A 7,971-nucleotide genomic window follows, 5' to 3' on the forward strand; every position below is an offset into this window, starting at 1 on the left:
TGCAAAAGACAACTGATAGATCCTAAGAGTGACTCAAGGAGGGACATCAATTAACCATAGCAAGTTAGACTAGGAAGCCATTCATAGAACAAGAGAGAAGCCTGGGATTATTTCACACTTACAAGAGGCTCTGTGACAGCAGTGGGTTGTTTGTTTGCTTTGGTTTATTTATTCATTTTGCTTGTGTGTATTGGGTGTGTGTGTATGGGTATCCATGGATACCAGAAGGGGCTCTGGAGCTGGTGTGACAAATGATTGTGAGCTCTAAACTGATTAGCTGTGATCCCTTGTTTTGTGTTTTGAGATTTGGTATCTTCCCATAGCTCAGACTGCCCTATAACTCAATATGTAGCCCAGGCTGGCCCTAAGCTTATGAAAACCCTTCTGCCTCAAGGATTATGGTATGAGTCGCTGCTTACAGTGGGGCATGAAGGGAAACTAAGGGATTTCTGATTTTATTTATTTATGTTTAAATACTTGTTGTATTTATGTGTGTGTGTGTTTGTGTCTGTGTGCGTGTATGTGCACATGTGTGTGGAGGTACCTGAGGACACCAGAAGAGGGCAGCAGGTGCTTGGAGTTGGAGTTACAAGTGTAAGCTGCCAGACTTGGGCACTGAACTCTGGTCCTTGTGATAGAGCACTGAGTGCTCTTGACCACCAAGCCATCTCTCCAATCCCAACTCCTGACATTTATGCTCATGACAGCATGTGGGTCCATCTCCTCTTGTTTTCGCTCCTCATGGTTTGTTCCATTGGCTGTTCTAACTACAAGGGCAAGCCTTTCTCAAACTGAGCCGGTCTCAGCGGGCAGAGTCATTCAATCATCTATCTCTCTACCCTTTGTCAGCACACGGTGATAGGCACCATTCAAAGCAAATAGGGAGAAAAGCACATAAGAAGAATGGTCTGTCCCTCAGAGTAGCTCATGGTCTAGAGCTAGAAATAAATGCAAAAATCTTAATATCCAGTTTGTCTGTCTGAGTCTTGCCTACCCTGGGGGTTTATTTCCATTTAACTCCTGTTTACTCAACAAACCCAGTCCTGAGAACTCAGTCCATCTCCCACTGCCAAAAAAGAGCCTCATGCTTAGCTTTCAAGTCATGGGGCTGTTGTTGTAAATTAAAAAAAAAAAAAAAATGTTGGTGGGCTATATAATGTTTATTTTAAGCCCTAAGATTATCACGGCCGTATTATTTAATCTGCTATCACAAATAATAAGGCACAGACACCTGTTAGATTTTATAATTACCTTCTTTATCTTAGGCCAGGCAGGTATTTCACATACACTGGCTCAATAACCTCACCATCCATCTCCCAGTCCCCATCCAATGTCATCCGCCTTAAGCCTCATCTGGTCTGCCTTCCATTCATGATCCCATGGAATTTGCTTGTAATTCTTTCTCTGGCCTTTTGTACTCCATTATCACAGTCCTTCCTCTCAGCCCACATGATTTTTTCTCCTTGCTAATCCATTGTGGGCAGCCTACTTCCTCCTCTCCTCCTGTCCATTTGATTCCCATGATTCTCTCTTGAACCCCCAAAAGCCTGGGGCCCTTAGCCATGCCTACCCCATTCTGCCCTGCCCAGGTACAGGCTGTTCAATCAACCGATCAGGTATAATGACTCAGGCAGGTTTACACAACAAGGATAGGTTTACATGAGAATGTGCTCTTCTGAGCAGCGATCATGGGGGACCAGCAATTAACATTAGAATACACAGAACCAGGCCCACCCCCAACATGGGGCTTTGGAACTCTGGCACTTAGCCCATCCACTGCCATGCAGAACATTCGCTGTGACTATCTGAGGAGATAAAAAGCTTTCTTCAACTCTGCATTGGTTTGAGATAAGAAGGCTTCAAGTAGGCTATTGCTTGGGCGGGGGATCCACCTCCACCACCCAAGGGGAGGGTTCTTTGAAGGGAAGGAGAACAAGCTGGCTTGGCAAATTTATCCAACACCCTGTGCAGTGATCCTTAGGAACAGCCGTGGAGAGAGGGGTGCAGGGCGCCAGGCAGTGCCCGGATCTTACGGTAGTTGGTAATGCTCTTACATTCCCTGCAAGTCTTCGCCTTTGTCATCAGCCCAGTTTCTCGATGAAACATTTGGCAACTCTGCAGCTTCCAAACGAAATCTGTTCGGCATTCCTTCTTTTCCTTCACACCCCCCTGAGGCTGGTAGTAATTGGACCTTGAGGTTTCTGGCGTGGGGGTGGTTCTCCCACCTAGCTGTGCTGGGGCAGGAGCTGTGGGAGGTGGGACTGTGGGTGGTGTAGCCCTCAGCCAGATCCTTTCTCCTTTGTGCCTGTTGCTTAGTGACACCGAGGGCAGTGGCCCCTGATCTGTCTTGCTATTGGTCTGGTGGTGGCGATGACAATGACATGTCCCTGGCTCTGAGCTCTGCAAGAGACCAGAAGAGCTTGGGTTTCAAGCTACAGTTTCTGGAAAATGCATGTCCTTAACTCTTTGTGTCCCCCTGGAAAGCCCAGCTGATATGCTGCTAGGGCCCAGGAGTGGCTGCCGGCTCCTATAGCAAGGCTGTCTCTGCTTCACCTAGTGGAGATAGCCAGAGTCTTTTCCTCCTGGTTGAAGTGGCAAGACAGCTTTCTTCTCACCTCACTTCCTGGGTTTTCCTGAAAGACAGCATAAACAAGCACGTTGTAGCCTAAGTCATCAGAACTGAGCCAGGGCAAGCTGTCACTATCAGCAAGAGATGGTTTGTTTTAGTAACGTTAGGTTAAGACTCAACGTTAGGTTAAGTCCTTCCAGGGTAGCCAGGAACCTGATTGCCAGGACCCACCCCTTTCTGGAATGGAGCTGGGGTCTGGCCAGAAGAGGAAGACGTAGAAGGCTCAGGTGACTATAGGGATGTGAGTAGCGTGAGGGTTAGGACTCAGGAGGGGTCTGACTGAATGCGTGCAATGTGGCACGTGTGGGGTTCCCGAGTGACTCCATGGCTCTCAGGAGCAGTGCTTCGTAGGGAGGTCAGTTCTCTGCGTGGTGGGTGGCGTCTGAGTTCCTCGGGCGGTTTCCTGCCCCCTCTCCACTTCCTGCCTCAGTGTCTGCTGCCTTCTGTGCTCTTCAGAGAAGGAGTCAGCTGTGGGTGAGGCTAAGAGAAGGTGGGTTAGGGCAGCTTCGGCAAGGGCTAGAAGTTGTCCAGATTGGGCTGAATCCTCCAAGCACTCTGTTCTGTTTTTCTAACCCTGGTGCCATTTATAGAAAGGGCAGGCCCTGGCTCCAGACAAAGTCCCATAGATCACACCTAGCCCCTCACCCACTCTCACCAGTAAGGAGGTTACTTACCTCCTGGCAGGGAGAGTGAGGATCTCACAAAGGGCCCTTCTGCTGAGCCTGGCAGTCACTCCCTCAGCTCTGCCTCACTCTCTGAGAGCATGCCTCAAGAGAATCTCAAAGTAGGTGAAGAAGCAGTTAGTGCGCTTGAGCGATCCATTCAGGATTAGCTGACCATGTCTACAACAACCAGCCCTTCACACAAACAGGGCTCGACGTGGGGCAGAAGCTCCAGGACTCCATGACCCAGTGGAGCCAGGTGTCCTGATTGTCTTTGACAGCACCATGGGGGTGGGGGAGGCTTTCTCTCCGCCGGGCTGTGGATCTATTTACGCAGTTGATTATCTGACCTCTCAGCTCTTAGGTCAGTCCTTAGGTCATATTCCTGTCACAACTGTTGTTCCTCAGAACATTTAAAGCAACCCTTAATTTTTTTTTTTTCATCTGTGATCTGAGGAAAATTGCAAAATGTCTCCCGAGAACATGGCAGTATTTTGCTGTCATTGGTTTCTTCATCCCTTTGGACTATAAGAATCCATTGAAAATGTTGGCTATTCATAGGGTTCAGTTCTGGTTCCATGTCTATTTCCAGAAAGAAGAGACTAATGCTATGCCCTCAGACATTATGTGGACATGTTTGGTTCTGCTTGTAGAAATGGTAGAGAAAGGGAGAAGGGTTGGGATAAACATGCTAAGATCAATTCCAGTGCGAAAACAGAAACAAAACACAAACCAAACACACAAAACTGCCTCCCACAACATGCCCTCTTCTACTTATATTTGCAACAACTTTATTTCCAAATAAGGTCACATTCTACTGTGCTGGGCTTAGGACTTCAGCACAGGCATCCGGGGAGAACAGAAACACAGCAGAGTCCTTCCCAGGAGCTGGTGATTTCTAGAAATCAATGTGACTCACTGAGGACCAACCCTGTCCATCTGGTCAGGTTCCTTAACTGTCACAGGGCCACAGTCACCCCATCACCCGGAAGTGAGCAGAACCCAAAGCACTGCCCCCTAATGGCCATATCCCATATCTGTGGGGGTTTGTTGCTTCATACTGGGCCTAGCTTCGCATCGGCTCTGAACTCTCTGAAATCCACGTGGGAAATAATTTGGAAAGGTCAAGAAACTGTTGTTGTTACTAGAATGGCAACTGTGTCAGTCAGCTTTCTGTCACTATGACAGAATACCTGAGAAAAATGAACTTGAGGGAAGAGAGATTTATTTTGGCTCAGTTTCAAGGATTCAGCCTATGGGAAGCTGGCTCTATTGTTTTCAGGGCTGTGGTGAGGTATGCCGTAGGAATGCGTACCAGAGGAGGCGGCTTACCTCACAGGTAGTCAGACTGTCACAAGGTCAAGGACAAGATACTGTCCCCAAAGGGCAACCAACCAGGACCTCTTTTCAGGTAGGCCCCCCCTCATAAGTTTCCACCAAGTCCATCAAATTCAAAAACCTACTCTCAGTGGATTGCTTCAGCGATGAGATCTGAACCCTCTGGTCCTCTGGCTTCCTCAAAGCCCCTCCTCTGAACGCGGCTGCCCTGGGAACCAAGCCTTCAACACAGGAGCCTTTGCGGGGATGTTCCAGACACAAGCTCCAACAGCCGCCATCCTGCACCCACCGAGGCTGGCCTCGGACTCCCGTAGCTAAGTCCCCAGAGCTGGGCAAACGATCTTCCAGCCTCCCTCGTGTTGCTGCGCCTCCACTTCCGCTTAGCCCCAAGCTTCGTCTGTCCCTCTTCCCACACGTCTGTTTTGCCTGAAATAACAGTGCAAAGGAGTGTGGGTGGCAGGCTCCCAGCACCGAAGCCTGGGCCTCCGTTTCCCTCCATTGTTCAGTGCCGCGCTCGGCTGGCCTCGGGGCAGTTTTTCCAGATAAAGAAGAGCCTGGTTGGCTGCCAGTGATCGGGCAGGTTCACAGCCCTGGCCTCCTGATGGGCATGAGGCGATTCCAACTCAGATGCGCTCCATCTCCCTTGCTTATCGCTTGTCCTCAGCTGCCAAGAGAGAGACAAAGGGGCAGAGAGGCAGGTTGGGGAGCCAAGCCTGGGGCAGTCCCCGGGGAGTTCAGAGGCTTCCGAACAGCCAGGAACGGCAGTCTCACAGAGGCTCTCCCGACAGGGATTTCGTTTCAGGCTACTCTGGGCCTGTCTGTGTTAAAGAAGTAGGGATTCCAGGGCTCCCTGGAGGAATACGACATCTCCTTAGGGCTCCAAAAGTAACAGCGAACCCGCTCTTCTTCAGACCTGCTGTTTCAAAATCCCTGAACGTCAGAGAGACCCAAAGCATTCCAGGAGCCACGGCTTTGAAGGACCAGCCAGGAGCCATGCTCTCACTTTCATCAGCCTTACACAGTTTTGAAAGTAACCCCATAGTAAAGCCGACAGGAGCTGCATAACTCCAGATTGCTCTAATGCCAATTCTCAAATTGATATTTGGTATCTATTACAGTTACCTTACCAGAAAAAAAACTGGGTGAAGACTTTTTTTTTTTTAACTTCTTATGAATTAATATTTGCTTTGGTTTTTTTTGTTTTTTTTTTTAGTTATCATGGGCAGACAAGACAGCTCAGCCTGTGAAGGAGCTTGCCACCTGTTGGGTCCAAAGAAAACTCCAATTCCCTAAACTCCAAAAGGCAGTCTGAACATCCAGAAATGGACCTCACCCTGGACCATGGGAGGATTTCCGGAGGTTAGATAAAAGCCAGCCTTTCAGGAACTCGTGAAGCTGGTTCCTATCTGCCAAAAGGAGTCATTTTCCCTACCACGGGCAGAAGGGGCAGATAGCTGCCCATGGGGCCTGTTAGCAAAGCACAGCACATGCCGGCCCCCAGGCTCCCTCAGTATCATAACCACCTCTGGGCTCCCCTCCCCCCAGCTACTCCCCGTTCCTATAACCCAGCTATTCTCACTATTCTAGTTTCTCTATGGTCTATCCCCTGCTAATCTCTCCTCTCTCGCAGATAGCCCTTGCCATGTCCAGCCTGCAAGCCACGTTCAGTCTGTTTCTTCCTCTCTCTGTTCTGGACTCTTCCAGATGCCCCTGGCTGTTCTCTCTCATATCTACACTAAAAACCTTAACTGTACCATGGAGTGGTCATGCGGGCATATTTGTTGCTGTTGTTTTTACTGTACCCCCTTGCATACATCTGGTGCCAAAACACTCTTATACACCACAAAGCCCGACAGCCTGGGTTTGATTCTTGGATTCCACATGGTGGCGAGAGAGAACCAACTCTGTTCAGTTTTTCTCTGACCTCCAAAGTACACACACACACACACACACACACAACACACACACGCACACCAATAAAAATGTGAATGTTTTAAGCAATCTTGTTGGTCTCCCCCCAAACACAGCCAATATGTCTTGGGGAAAAAAATAAACAGGTTTGGGGCTGTAAGTGCCAGGGCAGGAAAGGAGAAAACCTAAAGAGATACTTGTACACCTGCCGACCCTCTTCAGCTATTGAAACCTCAGATCCCAAAGAACTAAGGTTTTCCCCAGGACTCTCATGGTGAGAAGGAAAGGGCTGAAGCCTGATGCCAGCCGGAGGAGGAACTTGCTCTTGGGAAGAGGTTTTACACACTTTTGCCAACTTCTTGGACCACCTTGCAAACCAAGACAATGATGGGCCAGCGATGCACAGGACCACACCTTGACCAGGACTGCCTAACTGTACATACCTGTGTGTGTGTGTGTGTGTGTGTGTGTGTGTGTGTGCGTACCTCTTGATCTCTAGTTAGACCATGCTCTAGTTAGACCAGCGATGCACAGGACCATGCTTCTTAGCATCACAAAAATGGTCACTTTACCTCTTCACTCTTGCCTCATGCCAGAGTGTCCACACTGACTAACTTTCCTCTCCCTACCTTTCACTGCCACTTGTCTCTAGCTGGTATCTTGGGGACAGGTGGTGGAGCCTACCTTTTTGGGGGCTGCCAGAGCCCAGGCTTTGTCACTGAACCCTCCAGTAAAGGGCTAGACAGACCTTGGCACAAACGCAGGTTCCACGGCTAATTAGCTGTTTTTCTTGGGGCAAGTTTCTTAATTCCTGTGAGCTTTATTTTCTTTATCTAGAACATAGATCTTGGTGCTTCCCGGATATGGCAGGTATGAAAATGAAGGCGACAACTCACAGAGAGTACCTGACAAGGCGAGTGATGAGCCCTAGGCAAACATTCCCTGCTGAGAAGAAATGTATAGTCTGGACGTCCAAGCTCAGAGCATCATGTGTAGCCACGGGATTTGCTTTTAACCTTAGTGAAGGGATCCAGAGGGTCTACTGCAAATACTGACAGAAGAATTGATAGAATTGTCTCAACTCCCCAGACACCTACATATTGTCCGGAGTTCCGAGTGTCGAACTGAACTAACTCTGTGAAATAATTGACCCGACAGGATGTGCCGTCTGATTCCCCCCAGCCTGTTATCCCAGTGCCCAGCGTAGGAAATGGAGTAGAAAGGAACAGAGGTGAGGAAGTGGGCACAGGCCACTAATCACTGCCCATTGTCTGACACACAAGTGAAAACTAGTTAAGAGGAACACGTCTGTTCCCACACTACATGAAGGAAAGGGACACCTTGCTTAGGGAAGACTCTTGGCCATTCATCGTCTTCCTAGGGATTTAAAAGTAGGTCCAAAAGCCCTGCTGGTCACACCCCTGCGTGTTC

This window comes from Meriones unguiculatus, chromosome 14, assembly GCF_030254825.1.
Source record: "Meriones unguiculatus strain TT.TT164.6M chromosome 14, Bangor_MerUng_6.1, whole genome shotgun sequence".
Lineage (NCBI taxonomy): Eukaryota > Metazoa > Chordata > Mammalia > Rodentia > Muridae > Meriones > Meriones unguiculatus.